The sequence below is a fragment of the Cuculus canorus genome, chromosome 6 (genome assembly GCF_017976375.1).
Source record: "Cuculus canorus isolate bCucCan1 chromosome 6, bCucCan1.pri, whole genome shotgun sequence".
Lineage (NCBI taxonomy): Eukaryota > Metazoa > Chordata > Aves > Cuculiformes > Cuculidae > Cuculus > Cuculus canorus.
In genome coordinates, this window is record NC_071406.1 from 39,671,285 (window position 1) to 39,682,560 (window position 11,276).

Here is an 11,276-nt window from a genome sequence, read left to right on the forward strand (position 1 = left end):
ATGTCCTTCTTTCCAGGTGGGACGATGCTGATGATCCATTAAAATTAGGAACAGTGGATCAGTAAAGAAGGACTTCGGCAGAGAAACCTCAAAACAGAACAAAAAGACAGGATGTGATGAATCAACCATCCTTTCCCAAAACTATAATGAGACCTGTGCCTCTAACATTAAGCCAGGGATAAAATACATTTCATATGATTCAATCACATGTAGTCTTAACTCCTACTCTCTTAAGTGCTCCTTGCTATGGTTTCTGGCATCAGTGGGATTTGATGTTGCCCAACAGTGGGATTTCAGCCCCTTGTAGGAGTTAATCTATAAAACAAGAACTCCTCATGTTCTATTTAAAGGGTTTTTTATCTGACCCACCTTGATTAAACTGCCTCTCACCTGCAGAGACCGTTCTTCCCCTGTGTGTTTGTTACAGCGCTGATGTGTGCTTGTGAGATGAGTTAAATGGATGCTATCCGACCCATGCAAGTCTTTCTCCAGGTTCTAAGGGGTGGATTTATGTGAAAAATACTGTAAATAACAAAAAAACCTCCTACTTGCCAGCACTCCAGAAATAGCTAAGTGTTGCCTATTGTCAGCAAAACGTTATGTTTTGGGAATTCTGTCCCCAGCATGTTTGCTTCTTTTCAGCTAAATCAAATAAGTCCATAAACCACAGCAAAATAAACAGAAGAGTTACCCTGTCCTTATTAGTCACGGAGGTCTTATAAGACAATAGGATGAGGCCATAATTATGTGATTTAAGATATTACCATTAATTAAAAACCAGGGCTGAAGAAAACATTACTTAAGTAAATTGAAGAACACGGCTGAAGTCTGTAGTTGTGTTTTGCAGGAAGTCCCATCACGTTCCCTCTGGCCCTGCTGCCTTGGCCTGAGTCCCAGACTCAGGTTTTACCACTGAACTCACGCAGGGCCAGAATTGTCACCCCTGCGCATGTTAATTCAGCACAGAACGGCTCTGCCTGCTGGGTGCTGCTTGAGTGCCTGCTCCTCCGGCAGTGCCAGGAGAGTCCCTCTGCCCCTCAGTCGATGCGTAATGCCAGCAAAACCTCTCAGAGTGCATCGGGAGCTGAATCCTGTCAAAGGACTGCTGCTGCTCTCCAAGCGTGACGGAGGACTGACAGGTACACTTCCCATCATCTGATCCGTGCCAAAATAACACTTCAACATAATGGCCATTTTCCAAGAGTGTTGATTTCTTTCCACACTGTCCCACCTCTTGTTTCTCCTTGCCACTGGGATTTCAAGTGCCTACACACACAACATTTAAGCTATAACAGGCTGTGGATACACAGAGGGTTAAAATCCCAACAGAAATCAGGTGCTAGAAAAGTAAAGATGAAGTCACTCTGAAAAACATAATGCTTTCCCCTGCCAACGCAACACAAAAATAAATCATGACTGGAGAATGAACTGAGAGCAACCCAGAAGAGAAGAACTTGGGGTGCTGGTGGATGAAAAGCTCAATATGAGGCGGCAATGTGTGCCTGCAGCCCAGAAAGTCAAATGTATTCTGGGCTGCCTTTGAAGCAGTGTGACCAGCAGGGCAAGGGAAGGATTCTGCCCATCTGCTCTGCTCTGGTGAGACCTCACCTGGAGCCCTGGGTTCAGTTCTGGAGTCCTCAGCACAGGAAGGACACAGATCTGTTGGAGCAAGTCCAGAGGAGGCCATGAAGATTATCCGAGGGCTGGAGCACCTCCCATATGAGGACAGGCTGAGAGAGTTGGGGTTGTTCAGCCTGGAGAAGAGAAGTCTCCAGGGAGACTTTAAGAGAAGCTTCCAGTACTGAAATGGGCTCCAGGAAAGCCGAGGAGGGGCTCTTTTTCAGGGAGTGCAGTGACAGGATGAGACGGAATGGTTTTAAGATGAAAAAGGGGAGACTGAGATGAGATATCAGGAAGAAATGTTTTCCTGTGAGGTTGGGGAGGCCCTGGCCTAGGTCGCCCAGAGAAGTAAGTGGTGGCTGCTCCATCCCTGGAGGGGTTCATGGCCAGGTTGGATGGGGCTTTGAGCAAACTGAACCAGTGGGAGGTGTCCCTGCCCATGGCAGGGGGGCTGGAACTGGATGGGTTTCGAGGTCCTTTCCAACCCAAACCATTCTGTGATTCTATGACTGATAGCTCCAGCGATTCCAAAGCAAAAGCCACTAAGCAGAGATGGCCACAGAGTCACAGTTTCAATACCTGAAATATACAGAGACGCCTGAAAGCTGCTGCAGAGGAAAGGTGCACTGCTGCAAAGCCAGAGGGCTCAGACCCAGCCACATTCCTCACTGCTGATCTGCAGGAATCAACAAGCAAGTCAGGACGCAGCTTGCATGCTGGTGGGAACCGTGAGCATCGCCACACTGCAGCTCCCAGGTAATTAGTACCTGTCTCAGCTCTGCATAATGAGGGATGGTATTTGTCATCCCCACCTGAAGGCCTGCCTCTTATGGGTAGTTTTGCCTCCTGAACACAGGGGCTCTGCACCTACGAGTAATGTAACTCAGTCCTGCCTGGGGCTTTTCATCCACAGATTTCAACTGCATGGCAAACACGAACGCCTTGTTGACCTCTGTTTGCATGCAGGGAAACACAAACATCCATCACTTAATATGAATGGGATTATCATGCAGGAAGCAGAACTTGCATTTCCCGAGTCTGGAGCTGAGCAAAGCCTGCTCAAAAGTTCTCCTGGGGATCCTGGTTAATGGAGTAGTAGCTACATGACTTAAGTTCTATTTTTGTGAAATCTATTATCTGGAAAATCCCACTGTTTATTCTAGAATCTGAAAACGTTTACTTGAAGGCCTCCTGATCAATCTCAAATCATAGCATCATGTAATGGTTTGAGTTGGAAGGGACCTTAAAGCCCATGCAGTTCCAACTCTGCCATGGGCAGGGACACCTCCCACTGGACCACGCTGCTCCAAGCCCCATCCAACCTGGCCTTGAACACCTCCAGGCATGGGGCAGCCACGGCGTCTCTGGGCAGCCTGTGCCAGGGCCTCCCCACCCTCAGCATGAAGAATTTCTTCCTAATGTCAATGCAAATCTTTCCCCTTCCAATTTAAAGCCACCCCCCCCCACACACCCTTTTGTTCTATCACTCCAGGCCCTTGTAAAAAGCTCCTCCCCAGCTTTCCTGGAGCCCCTTCCAGTACTGGGAGCTGCTCTAAGGTCTCCCCTGAGCCTTCTCTTCTTCAGGTCGAACAGCCCCAACTCTCATTCTGTCCTTATATGCAAGGTGCTTCAGCCCCTGGATCATCTCCATGGCCTCCTCTGGACCCGCTCCAACAGATCCATGTTTTTACTCTGCTGAGGACCCCAGAACTGGATGCAGCACATACCTGTTTAATAATGAAAAGCTGAGACTTGGCTTTGATTGAAGTGAAAAATAAAAACGTTTGGCTTAAAGATGCTTTCTGGGAAATAAAGCCCCCCCTTTTCCAGTCATTCCTAGCTATAAAACCTCAATGAGATGATTTCGAACAGCCAGAATTTGTCCTGTTGCGACTGGAGACTCCGAGCAAGGAAGGCTGGAACATAAAGACGGAGCCACAACTGATTATGGATGCAGGGCATGCAGGATAACAGCCTTTCAGAAAGTACAAGAAACTCCTGGGGAATCCAAAGCCATCAAGTTCTGAACACTGAAAAGAAACAGCATTAATTTCTTTTTTTTTTTCCTCCACATTTTTTGTTAAAATGTTGTCCATGGTTCTAAAGCTGAGATGCAGCAACCTGGTCTAGTTTCTTGGGAGGAAAGAAAAGTGTGATTTATGAAAAAACATTTCACTCTCCCTTTTCTTCTGGTTTGTTGTTAAAATTAGGCCACGTGTAAAATCAGCCAAATCTGAAAATGGATGATTTGTTGCAACTACAAACATCTTCACAATGAGGGTGGGGAGGCCCTGGCCCAGGTTGCCCAGAGAAGTGGTGGCTGCTCCATCCCTGGAGGGGTTCAAGGCCGGGTTGGATGGGGCTTGGACCAGCCTGATCCAATGGGAGGCATCCCTGCTTATGGCAGGGGGGTTGGAATTGGATGGGTTAAGGTACCTACCAACTCAAATCATTCTGTGATTCTATGATCTTCTATTTGAATAAAAATATCTGCCTGTTAGAGACCACTCCAGCGCTGCATTGGCTGTGTGATGCTGGATGTGCCTTTTCATCCAACTCTGCTCTTCTTCCATCCTCCTATTTAGCCATGATTTCTATTCATATCACAAGGTCTTGTGGCAAGACCTGTTTTTATCCTATATCCCAGCTCTCCAGATATCCGGGATATCCCGGGTCCAGATCACAGTTCAATGACCACCTAGGCCTCCCTTTCCAGGACAGCCTCCTTGCGCTGCCTTTGGCGAGCTGCTGTGTTTCAGGCATGCTGCGAAATACCACTCTGTCTGCTTTTGAGGTCCTACGAGCCTGTCAGCAATCTGGCAGGGCTTCCTGGGTCTCCCCATGAGCTGGAAAGGAATACAGGCTCACAGTGTTTGTCCTTCTCTGCGAGCCAGCTCCTCAGTATTAGATGGAAAGGTGAGAAGAGAGTTTGATACAACTGAGTGATGGGGTTTGTAGCTAAACCCATCAAAGCAAATACGGGCTGATCTTCCACTCAGGGAATTTACCTTTTCCTCCCTGTCTCTTCCCTAGATAAGTATCTCAGGGACTTTGTGAGCCAAAGATGACTGAGGGTATTTTCCCTCTTAATCCATTGCAGGCTCTCCCAACAGGCTTCACTGATATCCTGATGTTTCTCAATGCTTCACAACCAGCCTTGCATCGATTTGTATTGTGCACCAAAAAGAATCCCTCCTTGATGGTGATCTGCTTTGCTCTTTGCTGTCAATGCCCCATGTTCTACAACAGCGATGCCTGGTGGACAGTACAACCATGTCTCCTGTCCCTCCAGGCACTCACTGGGAGACAGAACAACACCCCACTCAGGGAGCATTTCATCATCTCCCAGATCCTGTCAGAGCAAATTCCAAATATCTGGGGAACCACATGGAATTAACATGCAAATCGAATCCAAGATTCATGTTGCTGTCATCTTCATGTATTAGACTGTAGATCATGAAAAGAACTGTGATCCTTCTGGATAATTAAGTAAACATGGAGCAACCAAGGGAAGCAGACAAGGGCAAGGGTCCAAGAGGCTGGATTCAAGCACTGGCAGAGGCAGAAATTGTTCATAAGATGATAGGCAAGTTTGTTCGGGGCAGTTGTGAAATGCACAAATGACAACAGATGGACTCCTGCCCTCACTGAAGTACAACATAGGTTTCCAGTTCCTCTCTCATACAGAGCAGTAAGTTAAAACAAATGGACGGCGAGGTGAGACAAGCTAAATAAAAGGCTTGAGAACAGACCTTATCCCTTCCCTCTGTGGGCAGGTTGGAGTCTTTCACAAGGTCTTCCCCAGCACTTGGCTCAGCCCAAGTCTCAGCGCTCGCTGCTGCTGGCTTTGCAGCACACTTTGGCCACTTCTGGGGAAACTGTAGCCAAAAGATGGAGAAAACAGCCAGATTCCCTGTTTTATAAACCAAGGTGCCAAATAAACCATGGCTATAAATTGCACAGGGAAAGATTCAGACTAGACATTAGGAAGAAATTCTTCTCACTGAGGGTGGTGAGGCCCAGACTGCCCAGAGAACCTGTGGCTGCCCCATCCCTGGAGGTGTTCAAGGCCAGGTTGGATGGGGCTTTGGGCAGCCTGATTCAGTGGGAGGTGCCCCTGCCCATGGCAGGGGATGGAACTGGATGGGCTTTAAGGTCCCTTCCAACCCAAACCATTCTATGATTCTATGGTTCTATGATTCTGTCTCATAGGCATCACTGATGGTTCCACTCTGGTGCCAGAACAAAACCATCTCATTGGAACAGTCCTGGCGCACTCTAGTGGGAGTTCGTTCCTGTACAGCTGGGCAGCATCTTTGCCAGGCTGTGCTCTGGGCTCCTCATCCAGGGGCAAAAACTCATCCAATGTAGGACTCCAAAGAGCTGGGAATGAAGGGAGATGGCTAGAAAACCAGCTCCACTGCAAACAGGGCCATGATATCACATCAAACTAGAGAAAGAAAACCAGCCTGGTATCATTTGAGGATGTCATTCGTTAGCAACTATGGCAAAACTCCTCCAAAATATCTTCCCTTCTTTTCTCCTCAATGATAATTCCTCTTTTCATGTCAAGAACTCAAGGAAGCATGTAAAGACACTCAAAGTAGATGAGATTTTTTTTTTACTGCAAAGGGCACACACCCATCTAGTCACACCATCTTCCTCCCGTATCTGCACCCTGTGCACTGGTAACTTAACCCCCCACCGCCTCCCCCCTGCTCATCTGAGGCTGCTCTGAGGACTTACACCACTTTGCCTCTTCGCTTATCACTTCACAGGCTGCTTCCTCACCCATCAAGCCAGGGGTTCACCCTGTGGGATTCATTGTCTCCCTGCACGGTGGTTTCAGAGTAAGCACAGATTCACCAATAGGAGAATCTATTCCTTACCTTTTCATTATTATTCTTATTCTTTCTGCGCTTGGGTAGGAACAAGGCTTTGTGAGGAAAGGAATGGGAACATTGAGAAAATGAATTGTTGTTTGGTTTATGCACCTTTGGGTCTCATTCGTAACCCAGAGCGTCAGGAGAATAACTCAGGCTGAAATGTGCGATATTTATTCTATTACAAGGAAATTGTTTCTTTGGCAGGAAAAGCATTAGAAAGCAATATCAGAGGTTTGGGGAAACCAATCACTTATGTTGGTGCTTAAACAGGCGACATAACTTTCAAACCTCGTGTCAGATTGAACATGCAAAGCTCTTAGGTGACTAAACTTTACCTATCAGAGGGCTGGAGCACCTCTGCTAGGAGAACAGGCTGAGAAAGTTGGGGTTGTTCAGCCTGGAGAAGAGAAGGCTCTGGAGAGACCTTAGAGCAACTTCCAGTGCTGAAAAGGGCTTCAGGAAAGCTGGGGAGGGGCTTTTTACAAGGGCCTGGAGTAATAAGAGGGGGGGTGGCTTTAAATTGGAAGGGGGAAGATTGAGATTAGACATTAGGAAGAAATTCTTCCCTGTGAGGGTGGGGAGGCCCTGGCCCGGGTCACCCAGAGCAGTGGTGGCTGCCCCATCCCTGGAGGTGTCCAAGGCCAGGTTGGATGGGGCTTGGAGCAGCCTGGTCCAGTGGGAGGTGTCCCTGCCCATGGCAGGGGGGTTGGAACTGGATGGGCTTTGAGGTCCCTTCCAACTCAAACCATTCTCTGATTTTAACAGGCCAGCCATCGTCTCTGCACCTCCCTGCGATTCTGGCCATGGATTTACAAGGACAGCTGACAGCACGCCAGCCCCACGTGCAGGATTTAAATGAGACCTCCAAGGAACTCAGTAAAACAAAAGCTGCTCCAAGCTGATAAGGGTTGAAGAAACACAAAATGCACCAGAGCTCCGGAGTCCCTCAGTTATTGCAGAGCACTCCCAGCTACCCTGTTCATCAGCTCAGCTGTGGCAAGCAACATGGGCAGCCTGATGCAGCTTTCACACAAGGTCCAACAGAGCAATACTTAGCAGCTCTTTTTCTCCTGGAATACACCAAAAAGACTGCACCCTGCAGTTTTCATGAACCCTTAAAAATGCAGGTAAACCAAAAGACTGGATATAGCAGCACACATTGAGAAACAGCCTGTATTAAATCCCATTCCCATCTCTACTGTTGCCTGACATTTAAGACAGGGCATTCGAAGGCTGCTTGAGCAGGCACTCAGCTTTGGGGTAAGTTATAATACTGAGCATAGGGGGATGTACAAGTGCTTGCAAGACTGGAGTCTCTAAGCCTTTAGAAATTGAGACCCAGAGAAATTGTCTGGTAAAGAGCATCCTGAAGGAAGATACCAGGTAGCAGAACTAAGCAGATGATTGACCCTTTGTGAATGCAACAGCTTCCTCACTTACGTTTCCTTGGTTCCCATCTAAATAACTGCCAGTGAAGAAAACAAGAGGTTGGGTAAGACAGAGATGTATGTATTTGTCTAGATCGTGCTCAACACCACTGCGCTGAGACAGCGTGACCACTGCTTGAAGCAGCTCAGAAAAAGCATTAAAGAGGCACGAGGTGGTTTGTCTGTGACTAGAGCACAGGGAGGTATGTGACTGAAAGCAGGGATTGGTTAAGGCAAATAAACCAGATGTGATGAAGAATGTCAGAGCTGAAGATTGTTTTTACAGAGGCAGAGATGACCCCGGTATCCTGATTTCCAAAGCAGCCTCATGGCAATGAGGTACATTAGGAATGAGGGAAGGGCAGATCCAGAACAAAACACTGCTGTAACACTCACCACTGAGAAGGACGCTTCATTTCTAAAGCTATGGCTGCCTCAAAACAGCCCAAGCAGGGAACTCCACTTTGGTATCCTACCTTTTGGCCTGGTCTTCTTTGGTCCACTGGGCCCAGCCCATCCCTCTGCCCACCCTCAGCTGCAGTATTAGCTGAAGAAACATGGCTTGTTGGCTTCCTACCCTAACAATTAATTACATGGCCAAATGAACCTGTTTCCTCTACACTCCTCCTGGCGTGCTGCATGGAAAAAAAACTATAGAGAACAGACTTACAATAGAGACTCAAGCCAAGCATTGCTATTACCCCCCGCCGTCTTGAGAGAAGAGAATCTAGGGTATTGGCCTGACAACAGCGAAAGTAGGAACACCATCCCTTTTGTAAGTGTCTATTGAGCTTCACTCTCTTTTACTTCTCTTTATTTATGGCAGAGGATATTGCTAATTACCTGATTTTTCTTGCTTGGATGTAAGCCCTGGTATGATTTAGAAATAACCTTAAACTGGTATTTGTAATTCTAGCATTTACCTCTTCCCATGATTTCCAATATGAAGTTACTACATTCTTGGCTCAAGACAAGATTCTGCAATGGTTTAAAACACCAGGAAAACACTCCAGCGAGACCTCAATCCTACTGAATAAATGATAGGACACAAGCAGAGCCCAGGATGTTTGAATATCCTCCGAACATCATCACACCCAGTTAATTAGTTAAGCTCTATAAAGCAGAACTAAACGTTTAGGGAGGCAGAGTGATTGTTTTCCCTGTATGGCCATCCCAAAACCAGGACGTATCCATCACACCCCTCAAGCGCACAGCCAGAACCCCCCTTTCTGACATCAATCCAAGAGAGGACACAGGATAAACCCAAACTGCCCTCCTGCCACGCAAGCAAAAACAAACAGAAACCACATCTCACGTGCCAAGAGACAACAAACCGCCGGCCAAGCTAAAAAAGCAAATGCCACTATCTACCCTGATAACGCCCCTCTGATTGCCTGTCTGAAAGCAGCGGTGGCCCCGTCCCCTTGCACACAGACTGGCATGGCCACGCGCTCACACGCTGCTTCGCAATATCACCAACCACCAGCGTGCCCATTGCTCCTCAGCCTCTCCCACATGGCACCAGAATACGCAATTGCTGTTGACATCGGGTAAATACGCAGGGCTCTGTTGAATTTTTCTTTTTCACACACAAGCCCACCTCAGCTGTACAGATCTGTACTCTTTGTGCAACTTCCATTCTCTCAAAGGTGTGTATTTTCATAATGACAGTGCTCATGTACCACTTAGCAGTATATTTTCATTTGGCCCCAGCCACACTTCTGAAGGTAATTTATTACTGCCTGTCACTGGCTGCTACTGAAAGTAACACATGCACTGGGTTTATTTAGTCTGTTTAGTATTCCTTGCTTGACTCTTTCCAACACACACAACACTGCCCAAGAGCTGAGATTCAGAAATCAGAACAGCCAAGTTTCTGGACCCTCCAGTTGCACCTGCTTTGCTGGCGTATTGTCTGCAGGATCCAGAAACCTTGTTTTATTTCATAGAATCACAAAATGGTTTGGGTTGGGTGGGACCTTAAAGCCTATCCAGTTCCACCTCCCTGTCATGGGCAGGGACACCTCACATTGGATCAGGTTGCCCAAAGCCCCATCCAAAGTGGTCTTTGTTCTTTTTCAATCATAGTGGAGAGCCTAACACAGTCTCGGTCTGGGAACTTCCAGTGTACAGTAAACACCTACGTGGAAAATGAAAACACAAAAGAAGCATGCAGGGATGTCTCAGGCACCTGTCCACACGGGTGTTGTTGCTGAAAACCCGATCCATAGAATCACAGAATGGAATCATAGAATGGTTTGGGTTGGAAGGGACTTCAAAGCCCACTCAGTTCCACCTCCTGCCATGGGCAGGGACACCTCCCACTGGATCAGGTTGCTCCAAGCCCCATCCAACCTGGCCTTGAATGCCTCCAGCGACAGGGCAGCCACAGCTTCTCTGGGCAACCTGGGCCAGGGCCTCACCACCCTTGTGGTAAAAAATTACTTCCTAATGTCTAATCTAAATCTTTCCTCTTCCAATTTAAAGCCATTCCCCCTAGTCCTACTATGCCAGGCCCTTGGAAAAAGCCCCTCCCCAGCTCTCCTGGAGCCCCTTTCAGCACTGGAAGCTGCTGTAAGGTCTTCCCAAAGTCTTCTCTTCTCAAGGCTGAACAAGCCCAACTCTCTCAGCTTCATATGGGAGGTGCTCCAGCCCTCAAACCATCTTCCTGGCCCTCCTGTGGGCCTGCTCCAACAAGTCCATGTCATTCCTGCACTGAGGTCTTCAGAGCTGGTCATCAAACCCCATATGCCAAGCCTCCACCATCCCAGAGGTAACAAACATCACCAATGTGTATGTTGTATGAAGGCAACCAGGTCCCAGATTGCTGGACCGGACAGCTGCAAAACGTCTGCCACTTTGCTGGGCAACGCTATCCCTGGGAGTGGCAGCGCAGTGACAGGACAACCATGGAGAGGCTTCCTGCAAGCCCTGGCAGGTGACGACTGGGGGCTGCGCTGCGAACTCCTTGCAGGGATCTCTGCCTGGAGAGCAGCGTGGGCTGCACTGGGATGTGCAGAGACGCAGCACGGATTTCAACCAGCAACGTAAAACCCACTGTGTTCCGTATGACCTGTTAACCACAAGCCAGAGCGAAAACAAAAAGCACTCTTTTGTAAGGAGTTCCAGGAAATTTAGGGACCTGGAGGGGAGAAAAGGTCTCCCCCTTACAAAGCACAATAAATAAAGGGAAGAAAAGAATAATTTCACTATTTGCAAGCTTAATTTTTTACCTCACACTCGGTAAACACGTGTTTTGCCTTTGCCCATGCTCATCTGCAGACCGCAAGCTCTGCCAGAGGATTTTCCACAGGTGAAATTCCAGTATTCCTGTATAAAACAA